The sequence below is a fragment of the Macaca mulatta genome, chromosome 19 (assembly GCF_049350105.2).
Source record: "Macaca mulatta isolate MMU2019108-1 chromosome 19, T2T-MMU8v2.0, whole genome shotgun sequence".
Taxonomy (NCBI): Eukaryota; Metazoa; Chordata; class Mammalia; order Primates; family Cercopithecidae; genus Macaca; species Macaca mulatta.
The window spans coordinates 56,723,757-56,735,320 of record NC_133424.1 but is presented as its reverse complement, the minus strand read 5'-3'; the positions used below and the strand labels follow the sequence as shown (position 1 = coordinate 56,735,320).

Below are 11,564 nucleotides of genomic sequence, written 5' to 3'. Positions count from 1 at the left end.
TCTTTAATAGGTAAACCATATGTATTTTCAAAAACATTTCCTTGGAAAGGAGTTGTTAAGAATCAAATAGTCTCATCTCTTAATAGTGTCTTTTAAGCCACTGAGCATTTTCAAAGATTGGTCGTTACGTCTTTTTATTTTCACCTTCCTTTTCTTGATTGAGTCAACCCCTTTACGGTCCTCCCTAAATCATCCTGTCCTCCATGAGACAACTTACAGTGTTGGCTAGATCAACAGCAGGGTGAAAATAGGTGATAGATTTTTCTCAAAGAAGAAAAAAATTTCAAGATTTTACAAGGGACTTATCCCTTCTCATAATAATAACATTTTATCTGTATCACTACAGCCCTTCCATTTGCCTTATGACTCGCATTTCATCATCAGTAGTTAAAGCAGAGGAAACGTGGGAACCATTTGCTGTTTCTGCTTACGGCCTCATCAACGGCTGCATCTGTTTTTTGTGGATTCTTGGCATCTACGTTCTTGTGGATCAACAAACACAGTATGGTAGGTAGCAATAGCACTATCAGTTTCAGACGCGTCCACACCAAAATGGAATAAAAAAGTAATCCAAAGAAAGGTTGAGATCCTGTATTCCTTAAATTCGGTGTCCAGTACAAGTCAGCCCAATTTCCTTTCAGTACCTGCATTTTTAGCGCACACATCGCTTCCATTCTGTAATTCTTTTTTTTTTTCTTCCTGTATTGCAAGCTTCTCCGTTCTCTCCTTTATGGGATATTTTCTTGGTTGGTAGGTAGATAAAGTCCGATTTGGTTGAGTTTATTTGGGTTTGTGTCGCGTTTGAAGAAAAAATAAATTCAAACTCTAGGGGGAAGGCAGTAGAGCTGGACTAGCAGTAGAAAATTAGACGGCTAACCAAAAGAGAATAATAACTATACAAATACTGACTATCCAAACGAGAAAGAGACGACTTAAGGGGAAGTGCTGCCCTGCAAGAAATTCCGGGAATTGTCCATAAGATCCACAGGGTCAGAGACACACGCGCCAGGAAAGGCGCCTTTCATGCACGATCCGCTGGGGAAAATAGAGAAACATATATTCGAGCTCTCTGTCTTTGGAAGCATTTCGGTTCCGGGAAGGGGGAGTTAAGGAATTCCTTTGGGACCCGCACATGCGAAATATGATCCAGGTTGTCAGCTTGGCAGCCTGCACTTGCGTCCCAGGCAGGCAGAGAGGTGGAGAGTTATTCTAGGAATTCTGGGAAGTGTAGTTTGGGAGCCCCGTGTAGTCGGGTAACTTCCGCTCTAGGAGGCTGAGGCCGGCTCCCTGATCCCGTCGGGAATTCTGGGAAGCGTAGTCCAGGAGGTCTCTGCAGGCAGAGCCACTTCCGCCCCAGGTACGCTAGGCCGCGGCCTTCGTTCCTCCCAGAAAGGTGAGCCCTCCCCGCCCTGCGTCCTGCTCCTTCTGTCCGTACTGATGTTCCTTTTGCTGGGGGCCCGTAGCAACCGGGCAGTCGCTCTAGGGGAGGAGAATCCACTTGCGGCGAAGGGCGGGATTTGTGTTTTCTTTGAATGAGCCTTCTCCAGTGTGGGGCGGCTGGCGCATCCCCACTTAGCGCTGGGAGTTCAGGATCCTACATCGCAGGGACTGGGGATCTCCTGGGTTCTGTACTCCCCCAGCCCTTTCCCCTGGCCATCAGCCAGCTCTGCCACTTAATAGCAGTGTAATAACAGGCGCATATCTTAATCTCTCTGCCTATGTTTCTTTTTCTTAAAAATGGTACTAATATCTATCTAATGGAGTTCTTTTGAGAGTTAAATAAAAAGAGAACAGAGCCTGACAGATGGTAAAAGATGGGTCTCTTGTTATTAGCACTTTTTCATTTTCTGAGAAGCACTCAGTTCCCCGAAAGCGTCTGTGAACCCAGGATGGGGTCAGAGCTCCAGCTGCAGAGTATCCCTGGCCCTTTTCTGATCAGTGAGAGATTTTTCTTTAGGAGAGGTTCACTCCCGGCTGTCTGGGTAGTCCGCTGTAATTCATGCAGGAGTGCTGATTTCTCCCATCCTCCTTTCCTTCTTTAGCCTTGACTTCTTGAAAAAGGCTGCAGGGAGAAGGAGGGAATGATCCTTTGGCACTTGGCAGCGGAGTCTCACCTGAGTAGTACTTATCATCCTTTCTTTCCAGGGGAGACGATATTTCCTTCATTTCTTGGGAAATTCTGCTCGAAGATGCCCTGATATTTGTTCAATAAATGCAGAAACGGATGAGGGAGTACTTGGGTATGAGTAATAAAGACAGTATTTAAACATTTAGTGTTGATTATTCTAAGAGTTTGATATGAATTAACGTATTTAATCCTCACAAGAGCCCTTTGAGGCTGGGTTGGGTACTACCATTTTCATCTTAAAGATAAGCAGACACAGAGCATACGCTGGTTTAGGTCACCCAGGTGGTAAGAGCCTGAGCTGGGATTTGAATTCAAATAGTTTCCATCCATTGCTTTAGTTCTTGATGTGTTTAGTATCAGCTTCAGAAGACATGTTTGGATTTTTCTTTTTTCTTTTTTTTTTTTTTTGAGACGGAGTCTCGCTCTGTCCCCCAGGTTGGAGTGCAGTGGCATGATCTCGGCTCACTGCAAGCTCCGCCTCCCGGGTTTATACCATTCTCCTGCCTCAGCCTCCGGAGTAGCTGGGACTACAGGCGCCCGCCACCGCGCCCGGCTAAATTTTTGTATTTTTAGTAGAGACGGGGTTTCACCGTGGTCTCGATCTCCTGACCTTGTGATCCGCCCGCCTCGGCCTCCCAAAGTGCTGGGATTACAGGCGTGAGCCACCGCGCCCGGCCATGTGTGGATTTTTCTAGAGGACCCTGAAAGCAAGGTTAATGAGCTTTGAATTTTTGATGTTGTTTTAGTTATCTGTAATTTAATTTTACTTGAAATATTTATGGTTCACATTCTAATTATATAAATGATTGCATATTGTAAAAGATTAAGAAAGTATAGAAAGTGTAAAAGAAAAAAATTAATTATGCTAACCACAGGCTATAACAATAACAATATTAATATTTCAATATTTTCCTCTTCGGTAGACTTCTTTTTGAATTTTTACCCATGTTTAACCAAATAAGCTTCATAGCTTTAATTTTCCCTTAAGTTTTTACTACGGAAATTTATAAGCATAGCCAAATGTAATATGACTAAAATAATTCTGTGGAAGCATCACCCAGCTTCAACCCTTGTTAACATTTGCCAATCTTGTATCAACGCCCCGTCCCTATTTTTTTGTTTCAGTATTTTAAAGCAAATCTCTAACATCGACTTAGTATAATATTGTTTGATTGATTGTCATAATTGTCAAACATTGAGGATCATAAATTGCTTATATCCAAGACCGTGAAAGGGAAATGCCAGCAGCTACTCTAAGGTTTTCATTCGTTGCAGCTTACAGAATGGTCCTTACTTGGGAAAGCTAGGGGATGCAAGAGAGTTGTATCTTGGAGAAGGATGGTGATGAATTTTGTGTTCCAGTATAGAGTTTGCCTTGCCTAAGTCTTGTAGCTCTTTGTTTCTTATTTCTCTGTATCTATATCTATACACTGAAAGTTCTTCTATTTCTGGGACCATGTCATATTTTCCTTTGTGTGCCCAGTACACCGTACAAGGTTGTTAAAGGTTTATGGTTAGAGTAGCTACTCAACAGACAGCTGGCATCAAGGATTTGCAGTGTAGAATTGGACTTAGGTATCAAAATAGAATAGGAATAACCCCTGGAGATATTCCTTAATCTCACTGAATATTGGTAGGTTATAGAATCCACCAACTATTTCAGAGTATTGAAGAGTTGAAGAACAATGATTGGTTATGTTTTGATAATCTAAAAAAAATTTCCTAAGAAACCAGTTGTTAGAAATGATAACATTTATAGACCATGCCTTATAACTGAGGTCGTGTTTCCAGGTTTTTAAAACAAGTTTTTAAAAAATGTTTCTACAGTAAAATTGGCTATTTTGTTATTTTTGGTGTACAATTCTATTACAACACAGGTATAGTTTGTATAACAACTACCATAGTCAGAAAAAGAACAGTTCCATCACCCCAAAAACTCCCCTCATGTCTTCCCTCATAATCACCCCTCACCATATCTGTAACCACTGGCAACTACCATCACCACTAAAACTCTATTTTTGTCTTTTTGAGAATGTCATGTAAATGAACTGATGCTGTATGTAAAATTTGAGACCTGATTCTTTTACTTAGCAAATTGCTCTTGACATTCATCCAAGTTGTTGTATGTATCAATACTTCATTTCTGTTTACTTCTGTTTAACAGAAGTATCCACTTTATGCATATATCACAGTTTATCTATTCACTGGTTGATAGACTTTTTCCCCTACTTTTTGGCATTTATGAAGAGAGCTGATATAAACATTCATGTACAGTTTTTTGTGCTTATTTCTGTAGGGTATGAAGCCAGGAGTGGGGTTACTGAGTCATATGGGAAATGTATGTTTAAGAAACTGCCAAACTGTAGTATCTGTACCATTTTGCATTCCCACTAATGATGTAAAGTTCCAGTTTATTTACATCTTCATCAGCACTTAGTATTTTTCTTATTTTTTAAAAAATTTTAGCCATTCTAAGCATTGTGACTTTAATTTACTTTTCCCTAATGGCTAATGGTGTTCAGCAGATATTTCTTTTTGTTGTTGTTGTTTCTCTGCCATCCTTATATCTTCTTTGCTGTAGTGTCTGTATGCATGCTTTGCCCAGTTTTACATTGGGTTATATTTTTCCTATTGTTGATTTTTGAGAGCTATTTATATATTCTGGATGTAAGTCCTTTGTTGGATGTGTGATTTGCAAATATTTCTTCTCAGCCTGTAGCTTGTCTTTTCATTCTCTTAATAGTGTCTTTACAAAAGTTTCTAATTTTAATGACATCTGATTTATCAATGTTATCTTTTTTGGATTGTGCTTTTGATGTCATCTCTAAGAAGCCTGCCTAGCCGCAGGTCATGAAGATTTTCTCTCGTTCTAGAAGTTTTACGGTTTCACACTTAAATCTGTGATCCATTTTGAGTTAACTTTTTTATAATACGTGATGGTTAAGTTGGGGTATATTTCTTTACATATGAATGACCAACCACCCCAACACCACTTGTTCGGGTTTATTTCTGTACCGTGTTCTGCTAAATTGATCTATGTGTATATCTCTTCACCAGTACCAAGATATCATATTTACTGTAGCTTGATAGTAAATCTTAAGACTGGATAGTTTGATTCCTCCCAATTTATTCTTTTTTTCCAAAATTGTTTTTAGCGATTCTGGTTCCTTTGCCTTTCCATATGCATTTTAGAATTGGCTTATTTACATCTACCAAATATTTAGCTGGGATTTTCATTGACATTGTGTTAAATCAGTAGATCTGTGTTTATCACATTGAGTTTTCCAGTTCATGAATATAACATGTCCCTTCATTTAAGTGTTCTTTAATTTCTTGCATTAGTGTTTCATGATTTTCTGAATACAGAGCTACACGTTTTGTTTAGACATATGTTACATTACATAATATATGATTTATTCTTCTAGAGCTATTTTAAATCATATTGTTTTAAAATTTTGGTTTCCGGCCGGGTGCAGTGGCTCACGCCTGTAATCCCAGCACTTTGGGAGGCTGAGGCAGGTGGATCACGAGGTCAGGAGATCGAGACCATCCTGGCTAACATGGTGAAACCCCATCTCCACTAAAAAATACAAAAAAATTAGCTGGTACTGGTGATGGTCGCCTGTAGTCCCAGCTACTCGGGAGGCTGAGGCAGGAGAATGGCGTGAACCCGGGAGGCGGAGCTTGCAGTGAGCCGAGATTGGGCCACTGCACTCCAGCCTGGGCAACAGAGCAAGACTCCGTTTCAAAAATAATAGTAATAATAAAAAAATAAAAATTTTGGTTTCCAGTTGTACATTGTTAGTGTATAGAAATACACCTGATTTTTATGCATTGACCTTGTATTCTCTGGCGTTGCTATACTCACTAGAAATTTTTGTTTTTTGGTAGATTCCTTGGGATTTTCCGTAGAGACACATGTTGTGTATTATTAATAGGGTCAGTTTGACTTCTTCCTTTCTAATCTGTATTCCTTTCTAATCTAATCTTTTCCTTGCCTCACTACACTGGCTGATTTTCAGTACAGTGTTGAATAGGTATGTCAAGAGTACACATCTCTGCCTTGTTTCTGATCATAGGGGAAAGCATTTTTATAGGTTCCATTATATTTTTAGTCTGCGAAAGTTCTGTCATGAGTGGATGTTGTATTTTGTCAAATGCTTTTTCTGCTTCACTTTTACTGGAGCTGGTGATTGTTGTGCACTTAAAAGTTTGACAACTACCTGTAGAACAGCCTTATTTAATTTTTTAACATTTGTTGTTTAACTTATCTACTTATGGAGAATTTATTCTTTTTGGTGTACATTTCTGAGTTTTGGCAATTGCATTGTCATGTAGACTTCACCACCACAATCAAGATTCACTAGAATGCCCAGAAACATGCCCTTGTGGTACCTTTTTGTAGTCAAACTCTTCCCCAACTCTTAACCCCTGGAAACCCCTGGTTTACTCCCCAACCCCATTGCCTTTTCTGTAACATCACATGAACGAATCAATGCAGTATGTAGAATTGTGAGTGATTTTTTCCACTTTTCTCTTTGATTTCTCTCATCAGTATTTTGTGTTTGTGTCTTTGAAGGAATTAAACCATTTCATCTATCACTTTGAATTCATTAATGTGAATTCATTTATGTTTCTAATGCCTGTTAAGTCTGTAGTGATATCTCTTCTTTCATTCTCGATTTTGGTAATTTGTGTCTTTTTTGTTCTTCATCTGGAGTTTAATTTTTACTAGTCTTTGCAAAGAACCCCCTGTGGGTTGAATTAATTTTGTCCAGGAGCCAGCAAACCTGTTTTTTTAGGCCCAGACTGTAAATATTTCCGTTTTTCCAGTTAACTAGAAATATCAGTACCATTATTTAGGTATTTATATAATGAAAGGAAACTTTAATTGACAAAATTTAAGATATAATGATTGAGTACAACTTAATTGAAGTTCAAGGTTGCTATTCCCTGTCATCAAAATTGACTGTAAATGTTCATCTGTTAATGCTGACTTGTAATGAGATTTTATGTATTTTATCTTTGAAAAGAACTTTTTTAAACAAATAGGTCCTACCAAGTACTGATACTAATCCACAAGCAAATGATTTCAATTGTGAATATTAATGAGTTGAAAGATGTGGTAAACTGAATAATAACTCCCTAAATATATTCATATCCTAATTTCCAGAGCTTGTGAATGTTACTTCACATGGTGTGAGAGATTTACTGGTGTGATTAAACTTATGGATTTTAAGATGCGTAGGTTATCCTGGATTATCTGGTTGGGCCCAGTGTAATTACAAGGATTCTTATAAGAGAAAAGCAGAAGGATCACAGTTAGAAGAAAGTGACATGATTAACAGAAGCAGAAATTGGAGTGCTGCAGCCATAAGCCAAGGAATTCCAGCAGCCTCAGGTGCTGGAGAGGATGTGGAGAAATAGGAACACTTTTACACTGTTGGTGGGATTGTAAACTAGTTCAACCATTATGGAAAACAGTATGGCGATTCCTCAAGGATCTAGAACTAGATGTACCATATGACCCAGCCATCCCATTACTGGGTATATACCCAAAGGATTATAAATCATGCTGCTCTAAAGACACATGCACACGTATGTTTATTGCGGCACTCTTCACAATAGCAAAGACTTGGAATCAACCCAAATGTCCATCAGTGACAGACTGGATTAAGAAAATGTGGCACATATACACCATGGAATAGTATGCAGCCATAAAAAAGGATGAGTTTGTGTCCTTTGTAGGGACATGGATGCAGCTGGAAACCATCATTCTTAGCAAACTATCACAAGAACAGAAAACCAAACACCACATGTTCTCACTCATAGGTGGGAACTGAACAATGAGATCACTTGGACTCGGGAAGGGGGACATCACACACCGGGGCCTATCATGGGGAGGAGGGAGGGGGGAGGGATTGCATTGGGAGTTATACCTGATGTAAATGACGAGTTGATGGGTGCTGACGAGTTGATGGGTGCAGCACAGCAACATGGCACAAGTATACATATGTAACAAACCTGCACATTATGCACATGTACCCTGGAACTTAAAGTATTATAATAATTAAAAAAAAAAAAAAAAAAGAAAAGGCAAGGAAATGGATTCCAGTGAGAAGCAACCAGTCCTGCTGACACCTTGACTTTAACCCAAGGAAACTGATTTTAGACTTCTGATCTCCATAACTAATAAAGAATAAATTGCATTATTTTAAGTCACCAAGTTTGTGGTAATTTATTATAGCAGCAATAGAAACTAATACAGAAGACATTTAAAGAATTCTTGTAGACTCTTGATATTTACCTTTTAGTATGTCACTACATTTCAGAATAATCACTTCCAGTGGAAGGTTGGGAGAATTATGCAGTGTGCAATGAAATGGACTTTGAAATGTGGAAAGGTCCTTTGCACTTGCATCAAGGTCTGAAAACACTGTTACAATTCTGAAGTTTGGGCTCAGATAATATATATGCTACAAATTTATGTGAGAATTGACATAACAACTTTTGACAGCACTGGAAATTTGTAAAGTAGCTTAGCATTACCTGTGATTCAGACATTAATTTGTCTTTGAAATAATTCTCCTACACTATACGCTTCACAAATAAGTACTGTTTTGCCTTCTAATTTTAGGTTGAATTCATTAAGAAACATTATCAAGTCTGCAGCTAAAGCTAATTTCCAATGTCATTCACGCTTGAGGGAAGTTCTTACTCAGAAATATTTCAGTCTCAGCCTTGAGATTTTAAAAAAATCACAATAAAACTTTATTGCTGCTCAGACATTGAACTCTCATGTGGTAGGGCAAGTCAGGATTTTTCTACTTCTCATGAAATTCATGAAACTGATGATGGTTAAATCTTTGAGTTTGAATGAAGTTCACTGTTGCCATTACTGGTTCAATAGCACATGATAGATTAAAATATTCTCTGCAGAGTACCTGCTGATGAATAATACAATGAGTAACCATAGGCTTTAAATACACGTTTTTATAAATCCAACCTCTGCCTTTTTCTGCTCCAACATATCTTTTACCACTATCAATTTTAACACATCATTTAAAACTGCCTCAGGTTTACTGAATTAATATTTGCACCTTCTTCGGTAATATTTTCACCTGTGGTTGTTCCATATAGACTGTTCCTAGAGGCTAATTATTCAACCCCTCAAACTTGGCATTGATTCCTTAAATACACAACATCTGAGCAACATTAGTAACATCTGTGAAATCATCAAGAGCCAAATAAAATTTATCAGAATCATTTCCCTTGTATTTTAATGGTCCATAATGTTGTTCCCATTGTCCTCAACTCTTAGAGCAGTTGGTCTTGCCCAGAGTCTAATAATCGTAAACAAATTTATTTTATCTGGACACATTTTTTTCCTTCTACAATCAAACATGATTTAATTAACTCATCACTGGTAAATTACTTTCCTTGCTTGGGGCAGAAATAGAAGCTGAATATCGATTAAACTTACCAAACTTGAAGATCTTAAAACAAAAGACTGTAGTATCTAAAGATTTTTAAAGTACCCAAGTGGAATAATTAGCAAATCATTACTGAAAGATAACTCACTGACATTTTCTGACATTTAATTATGTTTAAGATCTGAAATAATGGGATGCGCTAAATTGACAATGAAAAAATAGATTTCAAAAGGTTGCATGCTTCAGTGTAATTTATTTTAGTGTCTGAAAAATTGGTTTTATCCAAAAATAGTTTGTCTTTTAAAATAGCCAGTGCTAGCAATTAAAATGCAAATAAAAGCCACTGGTTTACTTACATGTGAAACATATTGAGCAGATCTGCATTAGAAATGGAAAGACTTTCAAATCTGCCTTAAATGTGTTGCACTCTTGATACCATTTTCTGTACTCGCTCATTAGAAAATATCTTACATAGTTTGGGATTGTGGTTAATTAAAACAGGAAAAAAGAAAAGAAACTGAATATCTGAATATCGAAATGTACTGTAGTTGCTACCCCATTTTCATTTTTTTGGTGTGTGAAAAAATTCTGCTCTGATGAGACATTTTATTTAAAATTTTCTACTTTTTCTGACCATTTATTGTGAATTGAGACTATTGTGATGAGTGCTTAGTGTGACAGTGTTGACATATGTCTGATTATTTTAGCATAGATATGTTGTCACTGCATAGGAAGCACAATAAGCATGATAAGCTTTGTCATCTAATTCATTAGCAAAATATTTCACCTCCATTGTGCCTTCAAAGTGTAACAAAATCTGTTTTTCTGGTTTTTTTTTTTTTTTTTTTTCCTTGTTTGGCTTGATAAGTGTGTACTAGTAATACAGAAATTAAAGTGTAGTGGTACAGCAATACATATGGTACTTGAAATGCTGTTCAATTAATGGCATTTAACCCAATTGAGTTAACCTAATGCTGAGTCACTGTGGTTTAAATTATGCTTAGCAACAATATGAAGAAATGAGAGTGCTACCTATGGTCTCTGTTATAACTACATAGCCCTGCTGCTGTAATGCAAAAGCAGTCATAGGCTGTACATAAACAAATGAGCATGGCTGTGTTACAGTAAAACTTTATGGACACTGAAATTTGAGTTTCATGTAATTGTCACATCACAAAATAATCTTTTTAGGATTTTTTTCAACCGTTAAAAAGTAAAATTCTTAGCTTACATCCTGTACAAAAACAAGCAGTGGGCTGGATTTGGCCCAGCTGTATTTTGCTAGGCTTGATTTGTCTAGTGTTTTTGTGTTTTCAATGTCATTGATTTCTGTCTTAGGTTTATTATATTCTTTTTTCTGTTTGCCTTTAAGACCTCTTTTCTAATATATGCATCATTGCTACACATTTCTTTATAATACCTGCTTTAGCTGTATCTCTTACATTTTGATATGTTGCATTTCAGTCTTGATTCCATTTAAAATATGCTCTAATTTATTTTCTAAAAAGTATTTCCACTTCACTGCATCTAATATCTTTTGTAACTAATTTCATTGGTTGCTTAGAAGTATGCTGCTTAATTTCCAAACATTTGGAGATTGTCCAGATATCCTTTTCTTGTTCATTTCTACTTTAAATCTATTATAGTTAGAGAAAACACTTTGTCTGATTTGAATTCTTAGGAAATTAAGATTTGTTTTATGAAAAAGATAACATCTGAGGTAAAAAAAAAATTATTCAATGGGCTCAGTAGCAGACTGGAGATGACAGAAGAAAGAATCAGTGAACTTGAAGACAGATTAGTATAAAAATGCTATTTAAGCAACAGAGAGAAAAAAACATTGAAAAAAAAAAAAAACGAGCAGAGCCTTTGGAACCTGTGGGACGATATCAGAAGTCGAATACTCCTGTCTTTGGAGTCTCAGGAGGAGAGGAGAGATATGTTTATTTGGAAGTACTAGCTGAAAATTGCCCAGATTTGGTGAGAGACATAAATTTACAGAT

At 37.2% G+C, this 11,564-nt stretch overlaps 1 protein-coding gene across 8 annotated transcripts in view; it reads left to right on the top strand.

Annotated features, from left to right (window-relative positions):
- Window positions 1-346: 346 nt before the first annotated feature.
- ZNF112 (zinc finger protein 112) overlaps window positions 347-11,564 on the top strand; it is a 32,540-nt gene continuing 21,322 nt past the window's right edge. For 5 of the 8 annotated variants that reach the window (XM_077983249.1, XM_001102915.5, XM_077983246.1 and 2 more), the window contains exon 1: window positions 1,339-1,393. The gene's annotated coding sequence lies outside the window, so the exon portion shown is untranslated. Of the gene's footprint in view, window positions 508-1,314; window positions 1,394-2,138; window positions 2,241-11,564 lie in introns of those variants that run through there. The other 3 variants (XM_077983245.1, XM_077983247.1, XM_077983244.1) reach the window with 3 other exon arrangements.